The sequence below is a fragment of the Phoxinus phoxinus genome (genome assembly GCF_949152265.1).
Source record: "Phoxinus phoxinus genome assembly, chromosome: 12".
Taxonomy (NCBI): Eukaryota; Metazoa; Chordata; class Actinopteri; order Cypriniformes; family Leuciscidae; genus Phoxinus; species Phoxinus phoxinus.
Genome location: NC_136887.1, coordinates 31,827,972 through 31,840,585, shown reverse-complemented (window position 1 = coordinate 31,840,585; position 12,614 = coordinate 31,827,972). Strand labels below are relative to the sequence as shown.

Genomic DNA, 12,614 nt, shown 5'->3' with positions numbered 1-12,614 from the left:
TTGATCTAAACGGAGAGTAAGTATAAATACAAACCATTTCAGTATTTGTTGTATGAATATTGTTAAAAAGGAATAAGAAAAATGAATATACATGTAAAGATATACACTATACCAAACACATTTTGGGATCTGTAAGTCTTTTCAATATTGATAATAATCAGAAATGTTTCTTGAGCATCAAATCATCATATTAGAATGATTTCTGAAGGGTCATGTGACACTGAATACTGGAGTAATGATGCTGAAAATTCAGCTTTGATCACAGGAATAAATTACATTTTAAAATATATTTAAGTAAAAAACTGTTATTTTAAACTGCAATACTATTTAATACTTTAACTGTATTTTTTGATAAAGTAAATGCAACCTGGTTGAACATAAGAAACTTAAAAAAAAAAAAAAAAGATAATAATAATAAAACATGCTGGGTTGTTTCAACCCAATTTTGGGTCAAATATGGACAAACCCAGCCGTTGGGTTATATTTTATAAATTAAATTTTTAACCCAACGTTTGGGTTTGTCCATATTTGACCCAATATATTTTTAGAGTGTATATATATATATATATATATATATATATATGTGTGTGTGTGTGTGTGTGTGTGTGTGTGTGTGTGTGTGTGTGTACTTCTATATTAGTTATAAATAATGTAAAAACATAACTATGTGAAATGAAATACCCATTTGCACAAGCATACTTATGAACATTTGCCTAAGTTTACTTTTTCCCTATACAGTGACTCATGTACAGTCAGTAATTTCACAGAGAAGACAGCAGTGTGCGTGCTTGAAGTGGTTTCAGACCCAGATAGATCTTAGACCGCGAACCCTGGGGATCTAAGTGGTCTATATGGTTGCTAAAGCATCCCTACAGCATCAATTACACTGATGAAATTCATCAGGGGTGTTGATTCTCTTCACAGGAACCTCAGGAAAAGAGTGCAGAGCGTTTTTGAGGGGTAGAGTGAGAAATATGGCATGGATATAAAACCAGGGGGGAGGGTTGCTTAAATATGTCACCTAATTAAAAAGAGTTGCTCAGAAATCAAGCCGTGGAGCTGCGGTATTGTGCTTTAGGAGCGTGTGGAGATTACAGCACAACTGTGAAGCCTGCAAGACTAAATATTTCATTCGGTTTAAAAAAGAAGAGGAGAGAGTGTCAAACAAAAAGTCAAAGAGGACGAATTGTGATTTACAGTAATGCTACCACCGTTTAAACAATTACTCTGATCACCTGCCTCAGGAAAAGGCTAGAAAAGGACCCACTTGGCACCTGTACATCCCAGCGGGCGCATTAAAGCGCTAGTGATGAAGCTATACTGTCAAACATCACAACTTAACTCGATAACCCCCAAATCAACAGGAGGCTGCTTCCCGCTGCCTTCTGCTGCAATATGCAGGTGTGTGAATACACAAAAGCAGAGGGATGAAAAAAAGGCAGAAAGAAACCCTCCGTACACAAGTGTAAACCCCAGACTTATATCTCTTGCCGTTTTATCCAACACTATCACCTTGTGTTCCTCCACCACCCCAACATCTCCCTCTGGCCCGGGGCAAGAGCGTCAGCGGTGTGTAAACGGCCAGTGTTTCGTCGACGCCTCATTGCCGCCCATGTTAAAGCAATAAATACCTGCCACCTACACAGCCAATGCAACACAAGCACATCACTCTCTGCAGTGCACACCAGTCAGTCCAAATCCAGAGTAACAGCTCAACTCTGACCGGATCCAGAGACTTCACTGCACTGGGATTATATCCGGCTTAGTTCCCCCCTCTTACTACGTCCCACAATTCAGCTGTCTGTAGATTTTACTCTGTCTGATGCTCTGGGAAGACATGCACTCTAAAAAATGCTGGGTTGTTTCAACCCAATTTTGGGTCAAATGGACAAACGCAAATGTTGGGTTAAAAATGTAATTAAAAAATGTAACCCAACGGCTGGGTTTGTTCATATTTGACCCAAAATTGGGTTGAAACAACCCAGCTTTTTTTTTTTTGAGTGCAGAGAAGAGCAAAAATAATTTGTGTTTTTATGTTGTGAGCTGAAAAAAAAAAAAACTTCAGCAGAGATGCTCTTCATGTGTCAGACCAGACTGTAATATCATATGAGTTATATATTATGCTACACAGTTCAGTCAATATTAAACGAATGTTCTAGATTAGATACACTTTATAGGGAAATGGTACACTCTAAAAAATGCTGGGTTGTTTCAACCCAATTTTGGGTCAAATATGGACAAAACCAAACGTTGGGTTAAAAATGTAATTTTAAAATGTAACCCAATGGCTGGGTTTGTCCATATTTGACCCAAAATTGGGTTGAAACAACCCAGCATTTTTAAGAGTGATACACTCTAAAAAATGCTGGGTTGTTTTAACCCAAATGTGGGTCAAATATTGACAAACCCAGATGGTTTTAAATTAAATTTTTTAACCCAATGGTTGGGTTTGTCCATATTTTACCCACATTTTTTGTTAAAACAACCCAGCATGTTTTAGAGTGTATTCACAAGCCATTTTGGATCCGTAATGTCACGCCTTTCTGAGTGAATCAGAATATTCAATGAGGAAAAATAATGTAGGGCGGGATTTGATTGGATCTTGAGGGATGTATAAAGCCAGACCTGAGTGTGAGTTTGCAAAACCATTTTTACAAAACTGCTCTGAATGATTCAAGAAATGCCTGAAGACGCAACACTTGATCCATTAATACAAACACTTTCTTTTCTTTTTTCTCTCCTATTCTATATCTATAAAAAACACACACACAAAAAAAAACACTTGCATATACCGCGTTAGGGTCTAAACTGCGAAGGGTCACAGCACTTGCTGTCCTATTGTTAGCTTAATTGCTTCTATTGCTCTCCTCATTTGTATGTCGCTTTGTATAAAAGCTTCTGCTAAATGATTAAATGTAAATGTAATGATGCGTTCACAAATTAGATCTGGTTCTTGAGTTCAGTGATCTGCATGGTTGCAGTGGTTATATACTATTATAGCGTTTATGAATATTTAATTTTTTATAATTACAGTTTTCATTTTACTTTTAGTTTAAGCTTTAACAACTATATGTAATTTTGTCATTTTTATTTTTTTTATGTTTAAACACTTCTATTTAGCTTTATTTATTTTTATTTCAATTTTATTTTTTATAATTTTAATTAACCTTAAACATATTTTATTTCAGTTAGATACCAAGGCAAATATTTGATTCTAATATTTGATTAAGGTTTTCATCTAACATTTAGATTTTATGTCATGAAAACAATTTTAACAGTTTTTGTTTTAATTTTTGTTGCAGTTGCTAACAGCTCACTCTGGAGGAATATTTTCAGAAAATAACTTCAATTTTGATCTGTTCTTCGCACAAAGCTATGAATTCAGAAGGCTTGAAATATAGCACACAAGTCATATTTGCCACAATAATTATATATTTTTGCATTATTATTATTTTTTTATGAACATTTATTAGAGGATCAACCCCGAGATGAAACATCTCGTCATCTCATGATCATTATTTTGCCAGCCTCAGTTGCATGGAAAAGTCAGATAAGTAAAACATTTTCGTGTTTGTTTTCCACAGAAGAAAGAATGTCACATTGGTTTAGAATGACAGAATTCTCATATTCTCTTAATGCTATAACGCACATCAAATTGTCCACTTTAATGCACGAGCTTAACTAAATGTGTGTGTTCGTGTGTGTTAACTCTCTCACCTGGTATAATATCCACAGAGGCCAGATGTTTGTATTGAGGGCAAACACACGCTTACTGTAAATCACTGGACCAATTGAAAATCCATTGCAGTCACCAGGCCAGACACGCGACGGGATAACCTGCACTAAAGTTAACAGACATGTTTAAAAACAGCTTCTACAGTCAGTTTGGGACTATTTGAGTAACCGTAGCTTTGCTTTTTCTTTTCTCTATTAGAAATTCAAACTTAACTTGTTTTGTACTCAATGCACAGATCCACAGCTGCGCGTAATTGTAAAAATGTGTTTTTCAACGCTCTGTTTCCTTTATTGCTTGCTGATTTGTGGGGCAATTTTCCATGCAGTAGATTTGAGTGTTGACACACATGATGTATGAGGACGTGCAATGCTCTGTTCTGTGCCGCTAAAAAGATGCTTTAGTCTCTGTGGGGAAAAGGGGAAATGAAAATAGGAAACGTGTTAGTAACTACATTATCAGGAGGTTCGGAAATCAACACTCATTCATCAGTGTCCCTACGGAAACATAGTGTCATACATCGTAAAACACGAGAGGAAAAGGCATTGTAAATCTATAATAAAAAGTGCTTGTTAAAAATGGTGTGCAAATGTACAGTAGCTAAAATGCACATGTTGACAGTATATGAATAATGAGGAAGAAAGAATATAGTGGGGTTTGTGGGTTTACATTGAATATCTGGAACTCTATATTGGCATAGCCATTACATATTTAAAACAGTAATATCCTATACTAAACCTAAACTAATCTTGACAAACTATATATCATTTAAAAGCTTACAATCTCTAGTTTACATATTTGGTGACTGATTTTCAAAATAATTTATCAATTTGTAACAATAATATTTTCATACTCATAAGGCGTGTTCAGACCTTTATTTTGAAATAGTGGCGAACATGAAAAATCATGAAAGAATGGTAGAAACCTCAGTTTGTTTTCATGCCAAGAGTTCAAAAGATAGCATCCATTCAATTATTTTAGAAAAAAAAGTCTAAAAATGTTTTAAATATAAAGAAAAAAAATTATAGATTCACCATTTGTGATGTGGCAGCGAGCTATAATGCACATACGTGTTCTTTTTGTGTTTCTTAGAGGTTGAATTCATTTCAAAATCTGCCAAACTTCCAATACTACTTCTGAATAGGATGTCTACTTCATAAATTGTATGAAAATTGTAAAAAATAATGGTTCAGATCACTCAAACAACATATGGAGATGGAGGCGCCCTTATATGGGCAGTAATGTCAACTAGTGGAAAAGTGTGGTACTGCGCCCAAACTAAATCTCACTGAAAGCTTACTTTTTGAGATATCAACCTACAATTTGAAACATAACTTGTTCAGATTTTTGGCTTTGAATTTTTTTGCATTTTTACAGTCCACCAGGTTTTGAAAATCTATATTTTATATAAAATATGAATAATTACATTTTTTAACATAGTACATTTTCATAAACTCAAACTTTATAACTTTTTTCTGTTTAACTTTCTTAATTTATTTCACTTCTAAAAAAATCTGCTAAGTGTCTTCTTTAAAACAAGACCAATCTTACATCTATATTCAAAAGCTTTCTTGAATTACAACCATTTAAGTTCGGAATGTGCATTTTCATGTCTATATATATAAAACAAGCGCTTAAGGGGTTAAAACAATAATAAAAAAACTCTTTCATTTTATGAAATAAATGTTCATCAAATGTTATGGTATGCTGATATTTAATGGGGGAGAAATAAGTGGAAAAACATGCACTGTTCTTTATATGAAATGCATATATTAAAATAATAGTAAGATTATAATAGTAAGCAAATTAATTAAAAATGGCATGGATAAGGGCAAAATAAAAATAAGACAGAATAAAATAATAATAATATTTCTCTATAATGTTAAAAGCTGACATCAAACGGATACGATAGACCTTCAGGGGTTTCTTTTTTCTGTCGGGTGAGTTTGTCCTCACACCTGCTGGGATCTCAACACCTGGTTCCTCGGAGTCCTGCGACTGTGGAAAATGGATGTCGTTTCTGAGGGAGGAATAAGTGTTCATTTACAGCACTGTGCAGCCCACTGACCAAATCTCTCATTACAGAAAGCCAGCGATTAGGAAGTTCACCCGCAGGGGACTGGAGCAGAACACATTCACAGAGAGGAAGCAGTTGGCTTTTAAATGAGCCTGCAGTGGCAAACAAGAACCTGCGTTTGTTAACAACAGCATACAGTATTTTACAACCGCAAAGATGAAACCAAGAGACTTTCAGCCCTTACAAAACAAGTACAATCTTACTGATCTTATCAGATGGTAAAACTACAGTATATGCAATATTACCATCATCATGTACCATGGTATTATGGTATGTCAGTTTCCTTTGTACTGATACCATACATGATGTACCATAGCATATTACTATAAAGAATTCCATGGTTACATATATCATTTTATGGAAAATTACTAACTTATTGATAGTGGGACAGACTCTTCAGAAGTTAGCCTACTCTGTCTTGCGAGCATCTCTTTGTACTAGATCAACCCCGGACCGTCCCACGTGTCTCTTCGGTGGGGACGCTGGTCCCCTTTACCAGCTCCTCTTCATTCAGGATCATGCATATAAATAGGAGTTGTAGAAATAAGCATCAGTTCTCACAGGGAGCTCTCCGGAGATGGACTCATGGATGGCCACGTTCCCAACCAGCCGCTCAAATTTCCAAAAAGGCCACAAGCGCACACACACAAAGACCTATAAAAGATGAGGAAAAAAGCAAGATAAGCAGGATTGGAATATTAAATTTAGTACATTAACTCTTTCCTCGACCAAGTTTCCACCCAGCGCCAGCATTTTTTATCATTTTCACAAAAATGTCATGAAAATCTGAACATGCTAGCAAAAGAAAGAACAGAGCCTCTACTGAAAAAAACAACGTTTTATTCTAGCTTAATGCATTACTTTTTTCTTTACAAAAAAAAAAAAAAACATTTTGAGCAAAAAGCTGAGAAAAAAACACGTTTTTGTCAAAGACTACATCCAGATCAAACTCAGAGCGATCGAAACATACAGTAGATGGAGTAACGTTAGATCGAGTCCATCAACACTAAAGCTTCACAGTCCTGTAGTTCGTCCTGGGTCAATATTTAATTCAGTAACATTAGGCAGTTTTGATTTTATATGCTGTTTAATGTTGATGATCGCGTTATTTTACATATTCATCTGCATACACTACCCCTTGGTCTTGTTTCTGCATCTTCTTCGCATGTGTTTTGATCAGGAGAGTCAGTACTCTTTCAGAAGATGTGTAATAGCGCCCCCTACCGCATAACAGTGAAAACATGGAAAGCCGGACATTTTTGCGTTGTCAGTCATAAATTACGTACATTTCCGTCAATGGTAGGAAAAGGGATAAAGTTAGCCTAAATGTTTTAATGTAATATGTCATCATAATTATAATTTTGATAATTTTATGAAGTACAAGAAGTTTATCTCGTCAGGCTTTCAGTATCCTGTGTTCATTGTAGGCTATTTGGTGATTTGTGTAATTGACCTGCTGAGTTTTTAACTTTGCTTAAAAGTTAGCAGACTGTAAATAGGTGGCTTAATAGGCAGGGTTGCCAAGTCCGTGATTTCCCCAGGTTTAAACATTTGTAAATTGTATTTGACTGAAATGCTTGTATTGAAATATTTTACCCATTTCATATTCTACCAGTGATCAGACTGAGGGAGTGGCACTAGTAGGACATCTTGAGTTCCTGCGAGCTCCAAAATAACACTATAATACATAAAATATCCAGGTGTGTGACTCTGTCAGTCAGTTATTGTCTCTTTTAGCAGGAACATTCAGTACACTTCAGCCCTCCCTGTTTAGAGCTACTGTTCCTGTCTTTTCAATGCTTTTGTCATCAGACTGTTTGTCACCCCATCCCAAAAAACTAACAAAAAACGCTGAAGTGAGCAATAGATTCATTGTTTCACTGAGCTGGACGAGCTGAATTGATTTCAATGAATGCTGCCTGTTTGAAGGGCTCACTTGTTTTATGCTGTCCCCACAGGGCGTACGCAATAAAAACATTGATCAAGGAAAGGAAGCTGTTCGGCTTCTGTTCGTTCCCAAATTAAAAGAGAATTGAGAACGATTGCGGACAGTCATGCAAAAACAACCTGCCAAACAGATGTGATGACGCCTGCCGCCCTGATAATGGCTCTGAACCCGCAAAACAGATTATTCTAATGGAGCCTGAAGATAGTTTGATGAATGTAAAGAGTTACACATGATTGCTGACATCCCTTTATATTGATCTCAGTTCATAAACACAAATGCATGCATCAAACGCAGAGTTTACGGGTTGCCATTACTGAGCAGCATATAACCAATAAACGACTTTATTACCATCGTTGGAGTTGTAAATGGAATTTGGTAGCGGTGACTAAATTAATATCACTACTGAGTCTACCTTCTCGCTCTGCATCATAAACTTTGCCGTTGTCATGACAATCAATTCATTTGGCCTACTAGTTCCCCCTATTTGTGACTAGGACATTTATTCTGCCTCTGTATGCACTAAAGCGTCTGTGTAAAACCATATTTTTGTAAATATGTCGGGGCTAGTAAAAGTTAGCATATTTATTGGTCATATGGCTGGTAATTAGGAGCCAAGCACCAAAGGTTTGTAATTGTTAGTCTTCTTCTTCTGCTCTTGAGTCTATGGCAGCCCATAGATCCGCCTGGGAAAGATATGAAATGTGGTACACAGATAGAGGACAGTCTAAACTGTCACCACAGCAAATTCGAAGTCTCCAACTCGATCGCTCTAGCACCACCAACTGTCCAAAGTTGAACTCACATTTATTATAATAACTTTTAAACCATGAGGGTTAGAGACATTTTTTCCCCCTGTGATTCCTTGGCTCAAGATTCAATTATCATTTTCTGTCATGAAGAATTTTCGAACTACTCCTAGGCCATTGATCCAACCCAATCTCACGGCAATTCGTACGAATATTACGAGGCGGCTAATTCGTACGAATGCAAACTATTTTTGCTAAATCGTACATATTTTACGAGTTGCCCAATTCGTATGAATTTGTACGAATGAATGACCTACCCCTGACCCCGCACCTAAACCTACCCATCACGATTTATGACAAATCGTACGAAATTCATACGAATTAGCCACCTTTTACTTGGTCATGATATAGCATTGGTTGATCAGATTTCCACAAAAATTTAAACAATGTGAGGCTATATCTCTGCAATGCTTCAGCGTAGTCTGACCAAACTTGGTGTGTGTTATGACAACCATGACCTGAAGGAACTTGCACAGTTTTGGCGCAGTGCCATCTAGTGGTCAAAATATATGACAAATATTATAGCTCTTTTTGCTTAACTTCTGAACGGTTTGGCCAAAATTACACAACTGGTCTTGTTAGATTTGGTGCATGACGAGTCGAACGATACCGACATTTTCCCATATCGGACATTTTGGGTGTTTCAGGATGGCTTGTATTTTCAAGCCATCCTGAAGAGCTTGAGCTGATTCAGATGTGTTTGAGGTTGTACTAAACTCTGCAGGACAGGATTGAAGACCTCTGATTTAATAAGTCCATCATTTCTATTTTAATTAATTAATTAATCTGGGGCCCATATAAAGCTTCAGATGTATATGCAACTGGATAGATAAAACACGTACACACACATGCATGTCTAGTACACCTCAAATCAAGCATGCATATTAAACAGACACATTTAGCTGTGCTATTTTCTTGTCATTTTCACTAGCTGCTCCTTCCTAACACGGGAGACTAAATACATTATATTGTTGCTTGGAAACTCCTTGAAAGAACAGGAACAACTTTAATTTGATAATTACAAAGGAAAAGGCAAAAGCATCTCAGTCATTAAGATCTGAAATGGAGGGTCTTTGGACTTCCTGTACTCGCTGCAAGTGTTTTTGATTTAATAAACGGTGACAGTGTTTTATCTTGAATGCTTTATAGTTCACTGGGTTTATGGCATTAAATAAAATGCAGGAAATTAATCAAAATGTTTGTTTTTATCTTCCCATGGTGTTAGTAACAGGCGAGTGTGGTGACACACTAAACACTAAGAGCAATGCTGCAAAGCATTGCCAATTTGAACTAATTTGTGTCAAAAATGTTGATATAAAGCATGGCATGAATTTTCGTCAGTCTCTGAGACTACCCAAAAAGTTTTGAATACTTAAAGGAAAATGCGATGCAACAAAGTGGCAGGAATCACCAACAAAATGCACCGTAGAAAATTTACGTCAAAACTATTCACATAAAGTATGACATGATTTTACTTTTAGTCCTTTAGCAAATGCTTTTATCCAAAGTGACTTACAAATCAGGAACAGCGCAACCAATTTATCATGAGTGCTTGTGGAAGAGGTGTGGAAGGTTCAGAGGTTCAGTTTTGTTTTTTTGTTTTTTGTTTTGAAGGTTGAGATGGTCTCAGCGGATCAGTGTGAAGATGACAGCTTTTCCCACCATGAGGAACACAGAGGGTTGGTATCACAGACAACAAATGATCATCTGCACTTAAATGAAAGTAAAAACGTGCAGTTTTTTTTGTTAAGGCTTTATTATGTTCATTACAAAAAATTGAAGATGTCAGCATTTTAACATCTATCTGGAATGTTGATTATCGACATGACCCAGAAGGCTGTATCTTATTGTTGTTTTTTATTTATATACTTAATTAACTTTCATTGTACACTGAAAAACTGATAGCCAAAATGGGCTTCATGTGGTAACTCTCTTTATTTGAAATTTTTTTTTTATTTAACATTACCGAATCACCCTAAATATATTAGGTTTCACTAACAAAACTAAATTTTTGGAATGGTGAGCAAATTATGACACAATTTAAATTTTTGAGTGAACCATTAAGTATCTAAGTCAACATAAAATCACAAATCATCAATTTTGACCAATAAAAAAATTTGACCAATAACTTTTTCATCAATTGAAACAACTTTTCTTTTCAGACGATGTCTCCTAATGGCTTGATAAGGCGGATGTACGATCCACAGTTTCCGGGCCCAACTGCTTTAAAAGTAAAAACACACAAACAGTGCTTATACACTAATGGTGTGCTGTATTCTGAAAAACCATGATCCTAACCTTTATCTCCATACCGAAATCTCAGATGGCCAGTGATTCATCTTTTATGAATCATTAAAATATTAGTGTCTAGTTTGGATGTGAGCACGGAGACTATATTGTACACTGAGATTTTAAAAGCTTCACTAAAATGTGTGATATAAATAAACAGTGGGATGGTGTTCTCAGTTGAAATGAGTAGAGGCATGAACCCGTGTTGTGCCGAATTCTGTGATCCACTGAATTCTGTGACCGGTGTTGTGTTGAGCTAATCCTAACCGTCACAACATTATGTGTATGGTCACAGAATTCAGTAAAACACCGGAAACATTCCTTACTTAGTTAACAAGCAATTCTTTGTTTATTTATTTGCCAACTAAACCATTTGTTTACCATTGACTTCCATTAAATGACAAAATAAATCACACATTAGACATGTTTCGATTAACTATATATCAATATAAAATCTAAATTTCAGGAATTTGATGTCTCGGCCGTACAGATGTATACATGAATGTTAAAACAAACTTGCATGCAGGTTAGGCTCTACTGAGATGTGTGCTTGTTTTTGCTCAGTCAGCATGACATGACAGAGGCAGTTCCCCCCCCCTCTCTCTCTCTCTTCTCTCTCTCTTCTCTCTCTCTCTCTCCCTCTCTCTCTCTCTCTCCCCCCCTCTCTCTTTCTCTCTCTCTCTCTCTTTCTCTCTCCCCCCCCCCCCCTCTCTCTTTCTCCCCCCCCCCTCTCTCCCCCCCCCCCCCCTCTCTCTCTCTCTCCTCTCTCCTCTCTCCTCTCTCTCTCTGTCTGTATCTCTCTCTGACCGGCTGTCCGGCCAGCAGGACCAGATGAGCACTGATAATTACCAACTGGCAGTGTGGGGCAAAGGACACCTTCAGTGAGTGTGAGTGTGTGTTTATGTGTGAACAATGGATTTGGCCAGGGTGACAAATGACCCTTTCAGTCCCAGAGGCAGCGTAACACAGTCAGGCCGTATCCCAGCTAAATAGGGATGGCGACAAGGTAGACAACTGCAAAGATGAATGAAACGATATGATAGAGGGTCAGATCATGGTGAAAACATCAGTTAAGAGAACAGGTGTGTGTGTGTGTGTGTGTGTGTGTGTGTGTGTGTGTGTGTGTGTGTGTGTGGCTATCTATCTATTTTAAGTTAAGACTAATGAAATTATGTTCAGCCAACAAACTACCCTGAGTTACAGGAAGTAACTCAAGGAAATCAAGTTGATTACTCATGAAATTAAGAACAAATTAATTTCAGGTCAAATTAACTTCTAGCCAGGCGCATGCTGTATGTACTGTAAGTTATTTAACATGTACATTTAATGAAAGATGTACACATTTCTTGCCACTGCTGAGCAACAATAAAGTCAATCTTCATAACTTTAACCTCCACACTTCATGGCATTGTTTAATGTTTAATGGGTTTTTTTTTTTTTTTTTTGCTCCTTGGGGTTCACTTATAATGTTAATAAAGTTTATAGGCTACATGTATTAATTGAAGTTAATACAAATTGCACAAATCGTTGTGACCCTTTATTTGAAATTAGCCATTTTTAAAAGGCGGCTCCTTTAATGCTTGTCAGGAAACAGCCACTTTTATGATTGGCTACTGTCATCGCACAGGAAACAGTGTCAACGCCCACTCACTATTGCATGTGATGGGGGCTTTCGCACCACAGAAACCATTTTAGTTCTAGGAACTCCTTTGGAGGAACTAATTCAGCTTCTTCTTCAGAGTCGGGTCTAAACCAGCACTA

The 12,614-nt window shown here is 36.7% G+C and overlaps 1 long non-coding RNA gene across 2 annotated transcripts; it reads right to left on the bottom strand.

The window, feature by feature from the left end:
* Positions 1-3,698: 3,698 nt before the first annotated feature.
* LOC307008229 lies at positions 3,699-6,427 on the bottom strand. Of its 2 annotated transcripts, none has more exons than XR_013799779.1 (4): positions 6,184-6,427; positions 5,648-5,753; positions 3,950-4,140; positions 3,699-3,842 (listed from the first exon to the last, which is right to left on the bottom strand). It is a non-coding gene; the product is annotated as an uncharacterized lncRNA (long non-coding RNA). The 2 variants fall into 2 exon arrangements; XR_013799780.1 differs by having other exon boundaries at positions 3,699-3,837.
* Positions 6,428-12,614: the final 6,187 nt, after the last annotated feature.